The sequence below is a fragment of the Scyliorhinus torazame genome, chromosome 19 (assembly GCF_047496885.1).
Source record: "Scyliorhinus torazame isolate Kashiwa2021f chromosome 19, sScyTor2.1, whole genome shotgun sequence".
Lineage (NCBI taxonomy): Eukaryota > Metazoa > Chordata > Chondrichthyes > Carcharhiniformes > Scyliorhinidae > Scyliorhinus > Scyliorhinus torazame.
Genome location: NC_092725.1, coordinates 118,305,709 through 118,326,191, shown reverse-complemented (window position 1 = coordinate 118,326,191; position 20,483 = coordinate 118,305,709). Strand labels below are relative to the sequence as shown.

The window sequence follows — 20,483 nt, the reverse complement described above, 5'->3', positions numbered from 1 at the left end:
GCCAGCGATAGATTGCTGAGGTGCATAGCCACTAGTTTTATGCTCGACAGATTTTGCTCTCGTGATTGGACATCACGCTGACGAGCTTCCCACAGACTTTGAGCTCTGGTGGCAACTTGCAATATACTGGCGATCCTTTGCAGCACAGTCTCTTCAAGTTATCTCTGTAATGTACAGGTTAGCCAACAGCATGCCACCTAACCAACCAGATTGGAGAATCCTCAATGAACCATGCAGAGTCTAAACCAAGAAATGTAAAATAGAATGTTTAACTCTATGTAAAATGGAGTGCAGGAAGTGAAATAGAAAAGGGAGGCAAAATGTGACTGAGGCAATTCTAAGAAAATGTTAATCACTTCTTTAAAATTTTTCAGCAGGGGCAACACATGGCAGTGTTAGCACTGCTGCCTCACAGTGCCGAGGACCCGGGTCACTGTCCCGAGTTGCACATGGAGTTTGCACATTCTCCCCGTGTCTGTGTGGGTCTCGCCAACACAGCCCAAAGGTGTGCAGTAGATGGATTGCTCACGCTAAATTGTCCCTTAATTGGAAAAAAATTGTGTATTCTTTATTTTAAAGAATTTTCAGCAATAAACTCTGATGGAATGAAACTGCACACTTATGAAATTAATTTTTCAGGACTGGAGAAGTTTGGCAACATTTAATACTAAATATTTTAGGGAGTCCCAATAGTATATGCATGCAACCCGATTGGCCTGACTTTTTTTTTTTTTGTCTCGTGTTTCCAGCCTGTTCATCTTTACCAGTTTTATCCGTGTTTCCTCCACCTTGATATTCTGCTTTAACTGTTGTATCCTCAGGATCTCATATCTTTTATCTCATTATTTTAGACTATTATCACTTCTGTCACTTTTAATCATCACTCAATCACTTACGGCATTTTTTGTTTGGTGATGGTGGCCATTTTATTCCCTGCCCCGTTTTCTTTTCCTCCATCCCTCTTCTTAAGATGCTGATCTACAGTAACATCAGTTTTTCACAAAGGGTCACAATGTCTGAAACGTTAACCACTTTTCTCTTGCCACTCCAGCCTGACCGGAGTGTTTCCAGGATTTTCTCTTTTCACCCCATCCCGTCCTAACATGGTGTTCACATTGTTTGAGATATCTATTCATTTAGGAGGTGTACATGCATTTTTAGTGTACCATATAAAGTTGCATGGATTTCATTGGATTTAATGAAATTATATTATAGAGAATAAATCTGAAATGTAACGATGTCGGATGATGAGTATAATGATTCCATGGCTAAGTTGCAGCCAGGTCAGTAAAATAAAACTTTATGGGAAGTACATTTGCAGTAGCATAGCAATGATGATATTTACTCGGCTTCCATTTACACAGTGGTAGGTATAATTGGATGCCAAGATAGCGCATAAACGGGTCAACAAGTTGAAGAAATGTTTGCCTTCTAGAGAAGTTGTAAGTAAGAATATTGGAACATGCATATCCAGCCAGAAAAGCAGTTGGTGATTAAGGAAATTTGAGTGCTTCACATTTACGTTGCTAAAATAACTAAATTTAAAGAAATTCTAAGAATAGTTTGACTGTATCAGAACCAATACTCATCTGTAAGGGTATTTGATCGTGTTATATGATCCCAAACTCATACAGAACATTTTTATATGTGGAGTATTTAATCATTGAGATATTGGGAGATGGTGTTTCAGGTTCCTTTTCAGAATTCACCTTTTTTTAAGATCCGTATTTAATTGTGAGAAAGTCATACAAAAAAATTGCGTTTTAGTATTGAAAAAATCTATTCTACTTGTGCTACCATATGCTATTATAATACTCTAGATTTTGTCTATCCGGACTGTTTTGATTGGTCTGTTTAAGAGGCGTATCTGTTGGTGGGTTTATTTGTTGGGCAGTGCCTGGTACACGCAGAAGCACATGGGCTGCACGGAGGACTGGAGCCCGTGACACACATGCTGCAGCCACCAGCAGCAGAGGTGAAGGTGGTTTGGAGGAGGAAAAAAAAAAAAGTGGCAGGTAAGAGCAGCCCAACAACAGTTGTCCTGATTGGAGAGCGTGTTTCTGTGAGGGGCGGGATGGGTTTGTTGGGAGGGATGGATGATGGGGAATGGTGTGACAAGCGGGGTCAGAAATGATTAAATCGGTTAAGTGGCAAAATAGCGGGGAGAATTCCTATTCTGAACGCAAAGCTGTCAGGTGAATTAAACTAATACATCAATATAGCCTACAGACGACGATGATAACAATCTAACTCCAATGGGCATGCCATTGCACATATTTAGACTGCAGGAAGGAACAGAGACAAGAACTTTGTCATCGATCAAGATTGGAAGTTGGGAAACTTTTCAATGATAGAAGCTGAAATGATAATGGGCAGATTTCAAGGCAATAGTGTTATTCCTTGAATAATATTGAGCCGGGGAGAAGGGGTTGCGGGGGAGGAAGAAGTTCCCAATTGAATGTCTGACTATAAAGAAACTACCAATGCCAGATTTCTAATTTGTATTTCTATTCCTACCTTTTTACACCGCTTTAGCTTATTTCTAGTGAGAAGTTTGGATTCTGTTAATTTTTGGCCTGTTTTAATTTTTGGTGACAGAGTAACTAGAAATTCTGTATTTAAAGAAGTACTGTGCAATAAAGATACTAATTTGAATGCAGATGTATTGTGGGTTTCTGTTATTATTTGAATGTTAAGATTATATCTAAAACCTTAACGATGGTCACTTCTCCTTGGTTACAGTGGTGCTACCAGAGTGCTGGAAGATAGCAAATATTACTTTCCTGTTCAAAACGTGGTTAGATCTGGAATGCACTGCCTGAAAATGTGGAGGCAAATTCAGTTGTGACTTTCATGAGAGAATTGGATAATTATCTGTAGAGTAATGGTTTGCAGGGTATGGGGAGATGGCAGGCGAGTGGGACTAGCTTAGTTGATTCGACAAGGAACTGACCAGAACACCACCACCTGTGCTGTGACCATTCAGTGATTCTGTGATCACTGTCCCCTCATTGTTCCCTCTGTGACATTTGATCCACCTCTTACCCCAGATCCCACAATGCCTCTTGTTGGGCTGGAAACATTGATTTAGCAATTCTCACGATTGTTCAGAAACTCTTCCTCTCTGCCCATTACGCTCTTCCTATCCCATTCTTCAAGTCTCCAATGATCCAAGTTGTTGCACCCCTCTGCATTTTACCTGCAATTTGGTTTATGGGCAGAATCTTGCCAGAATTTGGGGTCAGGCTTAGACTGAAAACTGGTGTGGAATTCTCCAGTTGTACAGACCAGTTTTCTCTCCAGGTCTTGAGCCTCTCTTTTTTTTTTTAAAAAAGTGGACATTGTTACACTGTCACTCTGGTGGGGCATGAGTACCAGCACCCAGCTCCACAGAGATTGGGGCACCATCTTTGAAGGATGCCCTGATCAGCTCTGAAATCTAATGGCCCCCAGTCCCCACTGTGGAGATATCAGGGGCTCTCCAGGACACTGCCTGGGCATGCCCCTCCCTCTGTGCTCCTGGAGGGATTCCGTTTGACTAAACCAGTTGTAAAGTCACGCTGGCGAGATGTGAATATTTAGTCGGTGGGGGGGGGATCACTAGATGGGACGCCTGTTTATATTTAAAGTAATATATTTAACTGAGGTTCCTGCCCTTTGGGAACTTTGATCTCGCTGGTGAGCAGTGGGGAAAAACTGAACTCAATTTTCTGGATTTTTCACCCACCTCCCTGATCCTGTGCATGGTGAGTGTGGATTTAAAACTACACCTTATATATTTCCCTCACTAGCATTCGTATTCCATGTTAAAGGAATACCTTCGGTGGAAAATGTACAGACTTGTGCCTGTAAAAGAGTTTGATTTGACTACCGGCATCGATAAGATAAAGGCCATGGATCGGGGGGGGGGGGGGGGGGGGGCTCTGCCATCCTGCCAGCAATCAGCATTGTCAATGTGATGTTGGAGATTGTTGATAGCTTCACTTGTGAAAACTCCATAATCACCAGCAATCTCACTTGATGTTGAAATTAACACTTATTTTCAGCTATTATGCCTAAACCAAGTAACCTGACAGAGGATTCCGAACTGTGAGTCTACCAAGCCTGCATCCTCGGCACACCTTCTCTGTGGTGAGACCCGGACAGAATATCTTGACCAGGAGAAAAGTCTGAACGGTTTCCACCTTCGCTATCCAGGGCATATCCTCAGCATCTGTGCAGAACAAGAGGTCCTGGAGCTTGCTGATAAGCTAATGATGCCCATACTGGCTGGGCTATGTTTATCGGATAGATCACATCTACATATTTGAAGACTAGTATAGTAAGCTTGCCACTTTATCATGATCTGCTTGATATTCATCCTTCAGCTACAAGAGCACCTGCAAGTGAGGAAGATGGTTAACATGGAGACTGATGGCAGAGCCTGTTGGAGGGGCATTGGAAGAAGTGAGGACAAACTGCAAGCTCAGCTGGCTGAAAACCGGCCGAGGGATCCTGCACGATCTAAGCTCACTGTTTTCCTCTGCAGCAGATAATGCTGTGCCAGAGTTGGACTTGAGCCACACTAGGCAATGTTAGCAAACCATAGTCTCGCCAGGCAGAAAGCTACCAAAGATATATTTCCCATCAGTTGATTTGATTGCCTAAATACATCCATCAGTATAATGGTTTCTTAACTCTAACCAAATAGACTCTGTCCTTGACCACTTCTAGACATCCTCTTACTCAAAGCTTGCAATAGTCTCCTTAATGCTGCCATTCGTTTCTTTCCCTGATCACCTTGTATCCAGAAATATTTATAATCTAATCCTTCCCTTTTCTGAGCACAGTCTCTGTTATCACCACATTCCCACTTTGTTATCTGCACTTGCTCACCAGCCTTATTTACCATGCTTCATTCATGTACATGCATTGGGAAAATAAATACACATTGCGCTTCCTTGCACTCTAAGCCAACGTCTTATTTATTACCATAGTGCTATCTCTCCTAATTCTTTGTGTATCTTCTCCGATGTTACATCCTGGTTCCTCTTTCCTTAAATGGAACACCTAATGACATGAACAAACGGCCCCACAAGAACATTGGTCCTAGCTGTGTTGTAATGCAACCCACCTGCCCTTTGCAGGTCACACCTCCCCTGAAAATCAAACCCAAGGTCCCAGGCATCGAAAGCCCTGCATCCTGAGACACCTCTCCACTCATTTCTTTACTCAAATGTGTAGCAAAGGACGTAAACCGGAGATTACTATCTTTTGACGTCCTGCTTAGTTTCATTCCAAGTTCCCTAAAAATCTATTTGCAGGATCTCATCCCTCTTTCTCTTATTAATCTTTATTGTCACAAGTAGGCGTACATTAATACTGCAATGAAGTTACTGTGGACAAGCCCCTAATCACCACATTCCGGCGCCTGTTCGGGTACACGGAGGAAGAATTCAGAATGTCCAAATTACCTAACAGCACGTCTTTCGGGACTTCTACCTATGTCATTGGTACAGATATGAACCACAATCACTGGGTGTTCACCCTCCTGCTTCAGTACTCTGCAACTGCTCAGTTATGTCCTTGGACCAGGAAGGCAACATACATCCCTGGGTTCATGCCGGTGCCCACAGAAATACCTGCCTGTTCCCCTAGTTAGAGAATACATGCTAGAGAATACCTATCACTTACATTCTAATCTGCCTCCTCTGGACTCAACTCCTGCTACACTCATCAGAGGGGTCAGCACAATCACCAATATTCAGACTTTAATCCTGGTTGGAAAGTGAGTTGCATTCCAGGGATTCTTGCACTACCTGCTTGGCAGGCAGCCATCCATTCCAAGGTGAGGAGTAACCAGATTGAAAAATGTGCTGTTCATTGTAGGTAGCTTCTCGGATGCTCCACAACGATGCCAGCTGCTACTCAAACTCCAGTCTTGGGCTCAAGCTCCTCCAGCGGATGACAATTCTGACATGGCCATTCAGGACATTAAGTTTTCTGGATTTGCACATGGAACAGTGTGCATTGAATGGGACGGAGGTGCCCTGCCTATCCTATATCGGTTTATTAACTGACTTAACAGAAATAACAAGTCAAATAAATAAACACTCTAAATCAGCTGCTTCTCTTCCACTAGCATTACTTTTATTCAATGAGGAGGTTAATTTAAATAAAACTTGGACTTTAGACTATTTAAACGTACCAATGTAAAACTTACAAACATTATCTACCTTTCTCAATTTAACCAAAATTAATCAAGCCTGGTAATACTGTACTCCCCAAGCAATAATCTACTTGTCCTGTAACATTACTTGAATATCTTTTTGCACTGAATTATACACTGATGTTGCTCACTGTGTCCAGGTCCTGTGTCCTCTATTTATTACTGCTGCTGTCACCACTCCTCCTGCCATGGCTTTGGTCTGTGCTCTGCTAAATTTTCCTTTTTTTCCATGTTAGATACATGTAATATATTTTAAGAAACTGTTAGTAAACTCAACGTCCCTGAGTGAAAATTAAACCCAAGCTGCAGAGATGGGCCTGCATAATCCTGCCTTTAAAGAGGAGATGGTTGGGTACAGTCAAGGTGTGTTACCATGAGGGAACCAGTAGGGCAAACCATGCCAGAGCCTCCTGAATGATGAGATAAAATGAAGCAGAAAAAGATGTCGGTCGGGTTGATAATACAAATGAGAACCAGGCTGGATATTGAAAGAAAGAGAAGAGACTGGCAGCTAGCAGCAAAGGATATTCAAAAGTCCTCTATTGGCATATTAATAGTAAATGCAGTGTGGTGGATTATGGACAAGGGGATTTACGCATGGGGGCAGAAGATATGGCTGAAGTGCTAAATGAGTATTTTGTTTTTAGCAATGTTTAATCCATCCAGTGCATCAACTAGTTCCTCCTTGGTAATGAGGAGGAATTACAAAGCTTGTCCGTACAGTTGATAAACCACCAGAATCGGATCAGATGCATTGAGGATACTGAGGAAAGGGTGGAAACCAAGAAGGAACTGGCCATAATCTTCCAACCCTCCTTGGATACACAGGGGGTCATGCCAGAGAACTGGAGAATTTCAGATGTTACACCTAGAGGATACAAGGGAAAGCCCAATGACTCCAGGTTGGAAACAATTTGGGACAAAATTAATTGTAATTTGGACAAATGTGGATAAATTGAGGATTTGTTGAGGGCAGTTGTTTGACAAGGGCAGCACGGTAGCATTGTGGATAGCACAATTGCTTCACAGCTCCAGGGTCCCAGGTTCGATTCCGGCTTGGGTCACTGTCTGTGCGGAGTCTGCACATCCTCCCCGTGTGTGCGTGGGTTTCCTCCGGGTGCTCCGGTTTCCTCCCACAGTCCAAAGATGTGCAGGTTAGGTGGATTGGCAATGATAAATTGCCCTTAGTGTCCAAAATTGCCCTTAGTGTTGGGTGGGGTTGCTGGGTTATGGGGATAGGGTGGAGGTGTTGACCTTGGGTGGGGTGCTCTTTCCAAGAGCCGGTGCAGACTCGATGGGCCGAATGGCCTCCTGCACTGTAAATTCTATGAGAACTAGAGGGCTGATGAGGGAAATGCAGTTGGTGTGGTATACATAGACTTCTAAAAGGCATTTGATAAAGTGTCCCATAACAGGCTTATCAACAGAGTTACAAGTCTAGAATGGAAGGAACAGCTAAATGAGTGTCGCGAAGCAGAGTAGTGGTTATTGATTATGTTTTACATTTTCAGGACCACATGCAGTGGGGATCCCCAAAGGCCAGCATTAGGAGCACTGCTTTCCTTGATCTATATCAATGATTTGACAAGTGTGGATTTACAAGAATTATTCTGGGGATGTGGAACTTTAGCTGCATTGATAGATTGCAGAAGCTGGAGCTGTTCTCCTTCGTGAAGAAAAGTTGAGAGGAGAAAGAAGTGTTCAAAATCATGAAGTGTCTGTACACAATTGATGGGAGAGGAACTGTTCCCATGACCAGAAGGGTGGCGAGTCCGAGGTCACCAATTTAAGCTGACTGGCACAGGAATCTAAAGTGACATGAAGCGAATGGTTAGGATCCTGACTGCATTGCCTGTAGTCAGGAAGCAGAGGTAGTTTTAATTGATCTATGTTTGTATTGCTGGATATTAGAAATAAGGTATAGATTTAAATGGGTTTACTTTAGATGTTTCTGTGTAAGAAAGGGTAAAACTCTAGTTAGATTCATCATAATGAAAATTGCTTATTGTCACAAGTAGGCTTCAATGAAGTTACTGTGAAAAGCCCCTAGTCGCCACATTCCGGCGCTTTTTCGGGGAGGCTGGTACGGGAATTGAACCGTGCTGCTGGCCTGCCTTGGTCTGCTTTAAAAGCCAGCCCTTTAGCCCTGTGCTAAACCAGCACCTAATAAACATAGGTGTTTGCAAGCATGGGGAATTTTGCTTTCATTTGAAACTGTTTCTGCATTGTGCTTAAACTTCACGTGAAAAGTAAACTAACTTACCAAAAGAATTAGATGTTGCTTCGTAACTGGGGCCACTTCAGGAAAAATAGATCTTGTGATTGTGTTTAACTGAATTCAAGGCAGTTGGATCTCTACTTTCTACAGTGAGAAAGTAGCTGTCACAGCCCTGCTAGACACCGGAAAGCTGTACAATGGAGTACTGGAAATGTTTTTTCTTTGATGGTCCTGGGACTCTGTTCATGCTTTCTTTAAAAAGAAAGTTGCGATCTTTTGAGCCAGTGTTCCATTCTCAGACCTTTGCATCCAGTCGTAACATCAACTGGATGTAAGACCGTGTGATAGGGGCAGTTTCAATTGTGGCTTTTAAAGGGGAATTTGATAGAATTAGAAAAATCTTGTTGGGCTACAGGGAAAAATCACTAGCCGAGTTGCTCTTCGAGAGAACTGTGATGGACTTAATGGGCCAAATGGCCTCTTGTGCTGTCAACCATTGCGTATTGTGTGATTCTGAGAAAGACAATGTGTGGTGGGGAGAGAACCCAATCATGTCATTGCATTACACATTGATAGCTTAATTGGCTGATGTAAAGCCTTGGGTTGTTATTAAAAGGAAAAAAATAGCCAGCACACTAAGACACTGTTTTAAAATGGCTGCAGAAGTCACCTGACTTACAAATTGGCCAAGTTTCTCAAAGCTTCCGAAAGCAGATTAGCAGGGTATAGGTCTGGGCAGTTCCCTGATGAACTTCACAACTGTCATTGCCCAAACTCTTGCAACACATAAGGACTATATGCCACCAGACTTCGAGTCCAAAGACTGCCAGGAACAAAGAAGAAGTAATGAAACTCATTCTGCAAGGAGGATACTAAGGACATCCTTTGTTCAATGGCATTTTGATAGTTTTGACGATGGGAGATCCAATTTTGTTCGTTTAAAAGAATTGCCACCCATTCATTGTCAATAGCCAGTCACATGATTGAAACCCTACATATGGAAAAACTCTGATTATAAGCAAGTCTGCTTGTCACAGCAGAGTATCTGCAGAAGGCACCAGTAACATTCAGAAGAAGACTATAAAATGTAATACTTCTCTCTCCCTGCTATTCTCCAGTCACAACCCTATCTCTGTTACATTTTGGAATATATCACAGAAATAGAGAATTTTGAATGAAAGGAAGTTCAAATGTCATACCATTCACCTTGTAAAATACATTATAGTTTAAAAGAGACTGACTCCAGAAAGATGACCAGCATACATCGGCCGCAGCAACACCGGAATTTCAAGACCACAAAGGAACGTTTACCTTCCCCCCCCCCCCCCCCCCCTGCCCCCCCCCCCCCCCATATGACTTTAGCCCTTAACAATTCCACCTCTTATGCCCTGTAACTTGTTCAGGTGTCTGCACATGTGTGATATATCAGTTATATTGTTACATTTTTAATAAATCTTGCACTTTTATCTGAGTGAGTTTTAAAAAAAATTAACTCCCTTATTTGTTAACTCGAGACCTGGCTGGCTTATTTCTTAAAGTTTTAAATCCAGTCAAGTATGTACTAAAGTGAAAAATCACAATTTTCTAAAAATTCAAACTCTGTTATAGCTAAAGTTAGGAGTGTGAAATAGGATTGTAATCACCCTCCAGACTTGGCCATTACAACGTACAAATTTACACGTCTACCACATCCATTTTATTACCTTTACACATATGTGCTGTGTATTCTGATTGGTTCCTCCAGCTTCAGCCCCCTAAACAATAAATAATAATTCTGTTTGCTTTGTTGAAGGTTCCATGTAAAAGAAGCTCTCCAAGAAATTCATTGTGTGGGGAGAGACAATTAAAAGTTGACACAGAATGCACAAGATATTGTGTTGTAACATTGCCCACAATGTGACAAACAGTACACAAGTAAATTTTACCTGCACCTCTTAGGGAATTTTTGAACTTGTCAACCATTTTTGAAGTAATTTTATATGAGGGAAATAAGTAAACCCGGTAAAGTTCTTCAGTACTGAAAAGCTTAAAAATATTGTGCACTGTTTTCAACTGGGCAAAACCACTTTCTCAAAGGTTCAAAATGCAAAGAGGGAAGTAAATAGTAATGGGTTTCCTTGTGCAATCATGGCAGCTTTCCTAACCACAGAAGTTCTTGTGTACATCGTTGCTTAATGTTGAAAAATGACTCTCTTCCCTGCAATGCTGCAGGGTTTTCCTTTTGTTTTGAGGAAGGATATATCTGAAATATGAACGAAAATGTTTGTATTTAGAATGATGCGACAAGCAAAAGAAAACACTCCAGGTTCTCAACCTAGTTAATTGCTCCTGGAGTCAAACATTGTCGCAGATAAAGAACTAGAAGTCAAATCTGTAACTATTTCTTGGGCAATATTGCTAACAGGGAAAGCTGCCAAGGGACAAAGGTCACTATTTTCGCCAGGTATTCTGTGCATTCCATCTATTGTATGGTGACAAGTTTCAAAACTTACCAAACTAGCAATTTTAGAATGCATAGAATATCAGCAATATTTTGTACTCTATTTGTTCAGCTGGCATCTCCCAATGACTTGGATACAAAGTGCTTTTTCAACTTATTAACTAGCCTGATATCAGTAACTCCTAGATATAATTGTATAAAGTGTTTGCTGGTAAGTTATGAACATAATTCTGTTGCAGAGGACAGGAAATCAGCTAATTAAAACAGTTTCCCAGCTGATTGTCCATGTGTCTTTTACAATGCAAGGTTTAAACAGAAAATGTAATGATTATAATGAAGATAATTGTCTTCCTCCCAATCTTAAGATGGCTGTATTTTTCTAATTATTCTCGTACTTGCATGGTCAAATTGATTGCTTCCTTTTACCATTAAATAACTGAATAATTATCATTTTCCTGATAAACATAACTTTTATTTACTGACATCCTGTATGCCTAGGAGGCTTAAACATATAAACAGCCAACAGTACACAACAGTCTATGTATACCAAAGTCTGGTTATAAGTTCATCCAGCAAGTACAGGTTTAAACTGTTTAGTTTTATGTTACTACAACTCTTAAAAATAGAATTTTATTTGCTCTGTTTTTAAAGTTATTTCTTCAACTCTGGTTCCTCACTTCCTTGATCTTTGCGTAATATGCAGGGTACAGGGAAAAGATAGGGGAATGACGCTAAGCCATGATGCTCGTTTGGAGACCTGGTGCAGACGTGATGGGCCAAATGGCGGCCTCCTGCGCTGTACTAATTCTGTAATCTTTGTCATATCTGTCAAATTAGAGATACTGTGAACGGCTGATTACTTTCTGCCTTCCTCCATTTTGTTTTTGTCTGTTAATCCTCTCCCTGCAATAAACTAAGATTGGGAACCCATCAAATGAAGGATGGTAGGATTGTTCTGTTATGGTTTACTTAGCTCTAGGCTACCACCTGATTCCATGCTTCTCTGTATCCTATCAAAAGCAATCCATCCTTCAGGAGCTGTGTATCTGCCTGTCCTTTAGATTGGGGACACATCCTTGGATATTTAGGTCCCAGCCCTTAGCCTCTTGCAGCCACATTTCTGTGATGCCCACAGCATCATATTGGCCAATTTCAATGTGCACAACAAGGTAATTTACCTTCTTTCGTATACTGTGCACAATTAGGTATAATGCGTCCGAACGGATGTTAAATTTGGAGTAATTTTAACTGTATGATATAGTAAAAAAATGGAAGTAAACGGGCGTCAGGTGGCTAGCACTGCTGCCTTCCAGCGCCAGGGATCTGCGTTTAATTTCGGCCTTGGGTGACTGGAGTTTTCACTTTCCTCCCACAGTCCAAAGATGTGCAGGATCTTGGCCATGCATCTGATCTCCCAATCTTAGTTTATTGCAGGGAGAAGATTAACAGACAAAAACAAGGGATTGCCTTCAGAAGAAGAAATTAAATGAAATTGATAGCCAGAAGCGACATAGGGTAAGAAGGCATAGGATCTATGTGGGTAGAGTTGAGGAATAGCAAAGGAAAAAAGACCCTGATGCGAGTTATGTACAGGCACCCTAGCAGTAGTCAGGATGTGGGGCAGAAAATAAATCAGGAGATAGAAAAGGATTGTAAGAAAGGCAATATTACAGTAATCATGCTGTGTGTGTGTCTCTCTCTCTCTCCCTCACTCCCACTCTCTCCCGGGACCATGCCGTGTTCTGAAGCCTCCATCGCCGGCCAAGCGGCCCTGGGCCGAGGAGAAGCTGCGGCTCCGCTTCGACCGGCTGAGTGAAAACGCGCGAACACTGACCCGAAGCTCGGAGCGGACGGCCGGTTTCAACCTTTATAGCGCTTACGACTACGTGGTCCCTGCTCAGGATAAAGTTATTGTGAAGACCGACATTCAGATTGCAGTTCCCGCTGGATTTTACGGCAGAGAGGCTCCAAGATCTGGATTGGCAGCAAAATACTTAATTGATGTCGGCGCTGGTGTTATTGATGAGGATTACAGAGGAAATGTTTTTGTGATTCTCTTCAACTTTGGCAAGGAGGCATTTGAAGTTAAAAAGGGTGATTGAATAGCGCAACTGATCTGTGAACATATCTACTACCCAGAACTTGAGTTGAGGACCCTGGATGAAACTGAACTAGGTGCATGTGGTTTTGGCTCCACTGGTACAAACTGAACACATTGTTCTGCCAAACCATGTCAAACATTGCTTAATTCTCTTGAGATGTTACAAGCTGTGGATTCTTCATGAAACAGCAACTTGCCTCGTCTATGGTGCGTTTGTTTTATACTTAGTGGGAAAAACACAATCCACATATAAAATTGTTTCCTTTAGGGTGCTTAGGAAGTAGTGATCTCAATAGTGACGAAGTCTGTTATTCCATTGTTCCAGTTGTGAATCCGAGCAATAGGTCAACTTCTAGAATCATCAGGTGTATTTCATTGGTTTTTTTTTTCTAAATAAAAATAAAACTTTTGAATCCTTTTTGGATGCACGTTGCAAATAGGACATGTTTGTATTTATTCAGGGGTGAGGGGGAGAATTTAATGTAAATTTATGCTCACCAGTTTTCCACCTAGCAAATGGAGAGAAATTTAGCCCATACTGTTTAATATCTGCAACTAGAAATAGTAAGTTATTTGGAAAAGCCACTGCATGTACCACACCAGTTCCAGAGTTCACATCACATTACGCCCATTGTACAATTGCTAAATGTCATCTTCACGGAGCTAAACCAAATATTGTTGTAGAAACATAACATGAAACAAAACATTTTTTTTTTTTTAAAGTACAGTAATCATGGAGGACTTCAATATGCAGGTGGACTGGGAAAATCAGGTTGGTAGCAGATCCCAGGAAAAGAAATTTGTGGAATGTCGAAGAGATGTTTTTTGGAGCCGCTTGTGATAGAGCCTACTAGGGAACAGGCAATCGTGGATTTGGTGATGTACAATGAGGTAGACTTGATTAGAGAACTTAAGTTGCAGGAGCCCTTGTGGGGAAGTGACGGCAATATGATAGAATTCACCCTGCAGTTTGAGAGAGAAGCTGGAATCAGATGTAATGGTTTTACAATTGAATAAAGATGGCTACAACGACATGGGGGAGGAGCTAGTCAGTTAATTGGAAGGGAAAGCTAGCAGGCAAGATGGTGGAACAACAGTGGCAGGAGTTATTGGGGGTTATTCAGGAGAGACAACAAAAATTCATCCGAAGGAAGAGGAATCATTCTAAGGTGAGGGCGAGGCAATCATGGCTGACAAGGGAAGTTGGGGATAGCTTGAAAGGAAAGGAAAAAGCATAGAATGTGATGAGGAAGCCAGAGGATTGGGACGTCTTTGAAAGCAACAGACAACTAAAAAAAGCAAGGAGAGAGAAGATGAAATATGGGTGTAAGCTAGCTAGTAATATAAAAGAAGATTTCAAGAGTTTTTTCAATTTATAAAAGATTAGAGAGAGGCAAGAATGGACATTGGACCATGAGGCTGGATAAATAATAATGGGGATCAACCAAATTGCAGAGAACCTGAATAGGTACTTTACATAAGTCTTCACAATGGAAGACACCAGGGGAATATCAGAATTTCATGAGTGTCAGGGGCAGAGGTGAGTGTAGTGACCGTCACTAAGCAGAAGGTTCTGGGGAAGCTGAAAGGGCTGGATAAACCAACCGGACCAGATGGACTACACCCCAGGATTCTGAAGAAGATAGCTGAGAAGATTGTGAAGGCATTGGTGGTGATCTTTCAGGAATAACGAGGCAGGGAGGGTCCCAGAGGATTAAAAATGGCTAATGTAACATCCCTGTTTAAGAAGGGAGGGAGGCAGAAGATGGGAAATTATAGGCTGGTTAGTCTGACTTTGGTCATTAGTAAGATTTTAGAGTCTATTATTAAGGATGAGATTGCAGAGTACTTGAAAATGCATGGTAAAATAGGACTGAGTCAGCATGGCTTTGCAAAGGGGAGGTCATGCTTGACAAATCTGTTAGAATTCTTTGAGGAGGTAACGAGGAATTTAGACTAATGAGAACCAGTGGATGTGATCTATTTGGATTTCTGGAAGACCTTTCCCAAGGTGCCGTACAGGAGGCTACTAAATAAGATAAGAGCCCATGGTGTTAGGGGCAAGATACTGGCATGGATAGAGGATTGGCAGAAGGCAGAGTGGGGATAAAGGGGCCTTTTACAGAATGGCAGCCGCTGACTGATGGTGTGCCTCAGGGGTCGGTGTTGGGACCACAACTTTTCACAATATACATTAACGATCTGGAAGAAGGAACTGCGGGCACTTGCTAAGTTTGCAGATAATACAAAGTTATGCAGAAGGACAGGTAGAATTGAGGAAGCAGGGGGGCTGCAGAAGGACTTGGACAGGCTAGGAGAGTGGGCAAAGAAGTGGCAAATGGAATATAATGTTCAAAAGTTTGAGGTTATGCACTTTCGGAGGAAGAATAGAGGCGTAGACTATTTTCTAAATGCTTAGGAAATCTGAAGCATAAAGGGACTTCGGAGTCCGAGTTCAAGTTTCTCTTAAGGTTAACATGCAGGTTCAGTTGGCAGTTAGGAAGGCAAATACAATATTCATTTTGAGAGGACTTAATACATAGATACATAGAAGATAGGAGCAGGAGGACTTTTGGCCCTTCGAGCCTGCTCCGCCATTCATCACGATCATGGCTGATCATCCAACTCCATACTATTCCTGCTTTCTCCTCATAGCCTTTGATCCCATTCTCCCCAAGGGCTGTATCCAGCCGTCTCTTGAATATATTAAAGTCTTGGCATCAACTACTTCCTGTGGCAATGAATTCCACAGGCTCACCACTCTTTGTGTGAAGAAATGTCTACTTATCTCTGTCCGAAATGGTTTACACTGAATCCTCAGGCTGTGACCCCTGGTTCTGGACACACCCACAAGAGCAAGGATGTACTGCTAAGGCTGTGGTCAGGTACTATTTGGAGTATTGTGAGCAGTTTTCGGCTCTGTATCTCAGGAAGGATGTGCTGGCCTTGGAAGAGGTGCAGAGGAGGTTCACGAGTAAATGAAGGGCTTTTCATATGAGGAGCAGTTGAGTACTCTGGCCTGCACTCAATTAATTTTGAAGGATGTGAGTGGATCGCATTGAAACCTGCAGTATACTGAGATGTCTGGATAGAGTGGGCATGGAGAAGAGAGTTCTCCGAGTAGGAGAGACAAGAACCCAAAGGCACCGCCTCAGACTGAAGGGATGATCCTTTAAAACAGAAATGAAGGTGAATTTCATCAGCCAGAGGGTGGTGAGTCTGGAACTCATTGCCGCAGAAAGCTGTGGAGGCTAAGTCACTGAGCATTTTTAAGACCGAGATAGGTTCTTGATTAATAAGGATATCATCATGTGGCGGTATCCACCTCTATTAAAGGCTGACCAGAACTGATTTTTGTTAAATCATATATTCACTTTATATTAAAAGCTGATCAGAGCTGATGCTATATTAAATCATGCATTTAACCCGATATTAAAAACTGATGATTGATGAGTTCATTATCAATGTAAACCATTCCTTATCGCAATAATGTTTTTCAATATGTATTATCTTTGTAAGAGTCCAGATGCAGTGAACTCATTAAGTCTAGTGGCCTTTGTCGTGTTGAGTGTTCTGATGCACAAATGATCCAGCACGGCTGTAGATGGTACAACTCTGTTTTATTGACTAAACAACAGTAACAACTAACTGCTGGCTTGGGTACGTGCTTCACCAGCTAGCCTGTGGACCCAGCCCTATCACTATCTTAGTGAGGCACTCAGCACATGGTCTATGTCTGAGTGGCACGCTATGAGCTCTGTGCTCTGAGCTATCTCCTGATAGAATGAGCGGGAACTGTGGTGGTCCCCGTTTTATAGTGCGTGTGCTCTCACTGGTGATTGGCTGCGATGTTATGTGTGTGCTGGTTGGTCCAACTGCCTGTCCATCAGTGTGTGTGTGATTGCACCATGATATGCTGATGTGGATATCATGACATCCCCCCCCCCCCTTTCACAAAGGATATGTGCCTACATGCTAATAAATAGAAATGTGTACTGAGTGCATCTGAGTATGTGTGTGCAATATTTACAACATGTACATGCGGCTAAACTATATACATAGGAAGGTGTCAGGTGCAACAGAACAACGAGGTTGTACCAATAACAGAACAAATGCAATCAGCAAACGACGAGAGAAAACTTCTGGAACAATGAACGACAAGAAAAGAAACTCATTAACAGTACTGTAAAACAATTCAGTGAGTCCAATGTGCGAACAGGCTCATAAGTCAAGTCTCTCAGGTAGGCGACGAATTTGGGTTGACCGCCTCAAGGGTGGTCAGGATCCACCGGCTGAGGAATGGGCCTGGCCACGGGCGAGAGAGGAAGAGGCAGAGTGGCAGGAAGCTCAACAAAGTCGACATCGGGGACAACAGGAGGGCGTGGCACCGGTGCATGATCTCGTAGCGAGCGCGGAACCAGATGAAGGGCCCGCCGATTACGGCGGCGAATGGAGCCATCAGGCATACGAACCAGGAATGAGCGGGGAGCCACGTGGCGGGGAACCTCGGCGGTTGCCGACCAGCCACCCTCCGGTAGCTGTATCCGGACATTGCCTCCAGGCGCCAGGGCAGGAAGATCAGTCGCCCGAGCGTCATGTGCCACCTTCTGCTGAGCACGCTGTTGTTGCATCCTTTGCAATACTGGAGCATGGTCGAGGTCAGGAACGTGAATGGACGGCACAGTGGTACTGAGGGTGCAACCCATCAACAGCTGGGCTGGCGAGAGGCCCGTGGACAGTGGGGCCGAGCGACAGGCCAGCAGGGTTAAACAGAAGTCAGATCCGGCATCAGCAGCCTTGCAGAGGAGCCGCTTCACAATGTGGATGCCCTTTTCCGCCTTGCCATTTGACTGGGGATGCAAGGGACTGGACGTCACGTGTGTGAAGTTGTATGAAGTGGCAAAGGAAGACCATTCTTGGCTCGCAAAGCAAGGTCCGTTGGCAGACATGACGGTGAGCGGAATTCCATGGTGAGCAAAGGTTTCTTTGCATGCCCGGATGACAGCTGATGAAGTTGTGTCGTGCAGGCGTATGACCTCCGGATAATTTGAGAAGTAGTCAATAAGAATAATGTAGTCCCTGCCGAGCGCATGAAAGAGGTCCACGCCCACCTTCACCCAGGGGTCGTGACCAACTCATGGGGCTGAAGGGCCTCAGGGGGTTGCGCCGGCTGAAACCTTTGGCAGGTGGGGCAGTTGAGCACCATGTTGGCGATGTCATCGCTGATGCCCGGCCAGTACACAGCCTCTCGGGCCCTCCGCCTGCACTTTTCAACTCCGAAATGGTCTTCGTGCAGCTGTTCGAGGACAAGCCGGTGCATGCTGTGTGGGATCACAATCTGGTCCAACTTCAAGAGGACACCATCAATGACGGCCAAGTCGTCCTGGACGTTGTAAAATTGTGGGCACTGCCCCTTGAGCCACCCTTCCGTCATGTGGTGCATCACACGCTGTAGAAGGGGGTCAGCCGCAGTCTCACGGTGAATGTGGGCCAGACGTGCATCAGTGGCCGGCAGATCGGCCGATGTGAAGGCTACCTGTGCGTCGACCTGACAAACGAACCCCTCCGATTCGGGCGGTGTGTTGACCGCCCTGGACAGAGCATCTGCGATGATGAGATCCTTCCCCGGGGTGTAGATAAGTTGGAAGTCGTACCTCCGGAGCTTGAGCAGAATGTGCTGGAGGCGAGGGGTCATATCGTTGAGGTCCTTCTGAATGATGCCAACCAGGGGGCGATGGTCAGTCTCCACAGTGAACTGCGGAAGACCATACACATAGTTGTGAAACTTGTCGATGCCAGTCAACAGGCCTAAGCACTCCTTCTCAATCTGCGCATAGCACTGTTCTGAGGGGGTCATGGCCCGCGACGCATAGGCGACCGGAGCCCATGATGCGGTGTTGTCCCGTTGCAGGAGTACCGTCCCAATGCCGGACTGGCTGGCGTCAGTTGAGATCTTTGTTTCCCGTGTGGTATCGAAAAACGCCAGTACCGGGGCTGTGGCGAGCTTGACCTTGAGCTCCTCCCATTCACTCTGGTGTGCGGGCAGCCACTGGAATTCTGTTGTCTTTTTGACCAGGTGGCGAAGAGCAGTCGTGTGCGAAGCAAGGTTAGGAATGAACTTCCCCAGGAAGTTGACCATCCCGAGAAAGCGCAGCACTGCCTTCTTGTCTGACGGCTGCTGCATGGCTGCGATGGCGGCCACTTTGTCGGCATCCGGCCGCACACCCGACCGGGAGATGTGATCCCCAAAAACTTTAGCTCAGTCTGGCCAAAAGAGCACTTGGCTCGGTTAAAGCACAGGCCCTGATCCCGTATCCGTGCAAAGACACGCTGGAGACGACTGATGTGCTCCTGTGGTGTGGTAGACCAGATGATAACGTTGTCTACGTAGATGCGTACCCCTTCGATGCCCTCCATCATCTGTTCCATGATGCGATGGAACACCTCGGAGGCCGAGATGATGCCGAATGGCATCCTATTGTAGCAGTATCTGCCAAAGGGAGTGTTGAAAGTGCACAGCTTCCTGCTGGACTGATCCAATTGAATCTGCCAAAAGCCCTTTGAGGCATCCAGCTTGGTGAATATTTTTGCCTGAGCCATTTCGCTCGTGATTTATTCTCATTTGGGTATGGGGTAGTGTTCCCTCATAATGTTGTGATTCAAATCTTTTTGGTCGATACAGATCTGGAGCTCGACGGAGGGCCTCTTGACGCATACCATGGAGCTGACCCATGGCGTTGGCTCCATGACCCAGGAAAGCACTCCTTGGTCCTGCAGCTGCTGCTTGAGGCGGCCCTTGAGTGGTGCTGCGACCCTACGAGGTGCGTGAATGACCGGGGTGGCGTCCGGTTTGAGCCGTATTTTGTACGTGTAGGGCAGTGTGCCCATGCCCTCGAAAACCTCCTGGTTGTGCGCGAGGAGTGAGTGGAGCTGCGCCCTAAAGTCTTCATCGGGGAAATCAGACGTGCCTTCTGGAGACGGTGTGTACCCGCTGAACGAGGTGGAGGATCTTGCACACCTGTGCGCCTAACAGAAAGTCTTTCGAGGATCCTACGATTTCAAATGATAATGTGGCTTTGTGTGAGTTGTGTGTAACATCGAGCTGGCAGGACCCCGTGGCCGGGATGACGTTTCCATTGTAGTCAACCAGCTGACAGTGGGATGGCAGAATCGGTGGTTTAACCTTCAAGGTGTGGAATGCTGACCATGCGAGGAGATTGACGGAGGCACCAGTTTCCAGGCGAAATGTGATCTGTGATCGGTTGACCATTCGGGTGGCACACCACTCATCACCCGGATCAACTGGCAGCGGCTGGTGGTTCCGACTTGGGGACATCCGGTTCTTGTGGATTACCGCAACGCGGAAGGGCTCCCTGTCTTTGGTATCACTGGTCTGCATACTATCTGGATATGACTCAGTGTAGGGGGGCTGAATGACCCGCACATCCTTGCAAGGCTGGCGGAATTGTTGGGAGTTGGCAGGTTGAGCTGCTCGACAGCAGGCAGCATAGTGGCC

At 44.3% G+C, this 20,483-nt stretch overlaps 1 pseudogene; it reads left to right on the top strand.

Annotated features, from left to right (window-relative positions):
* Positions 1–1,237: 1,237 nt before the first annotated feature.
* LOC140395969 (deoxyuridine 5'-triphosphate nucleotidohydrolase pseudogene) lies at positions 1,238–13,404 on the top strand (annotated as a pseudogene).
* The last annotated feature ends 7,079 nt before the right edge of the window (positions 13,405–20,483 follow it).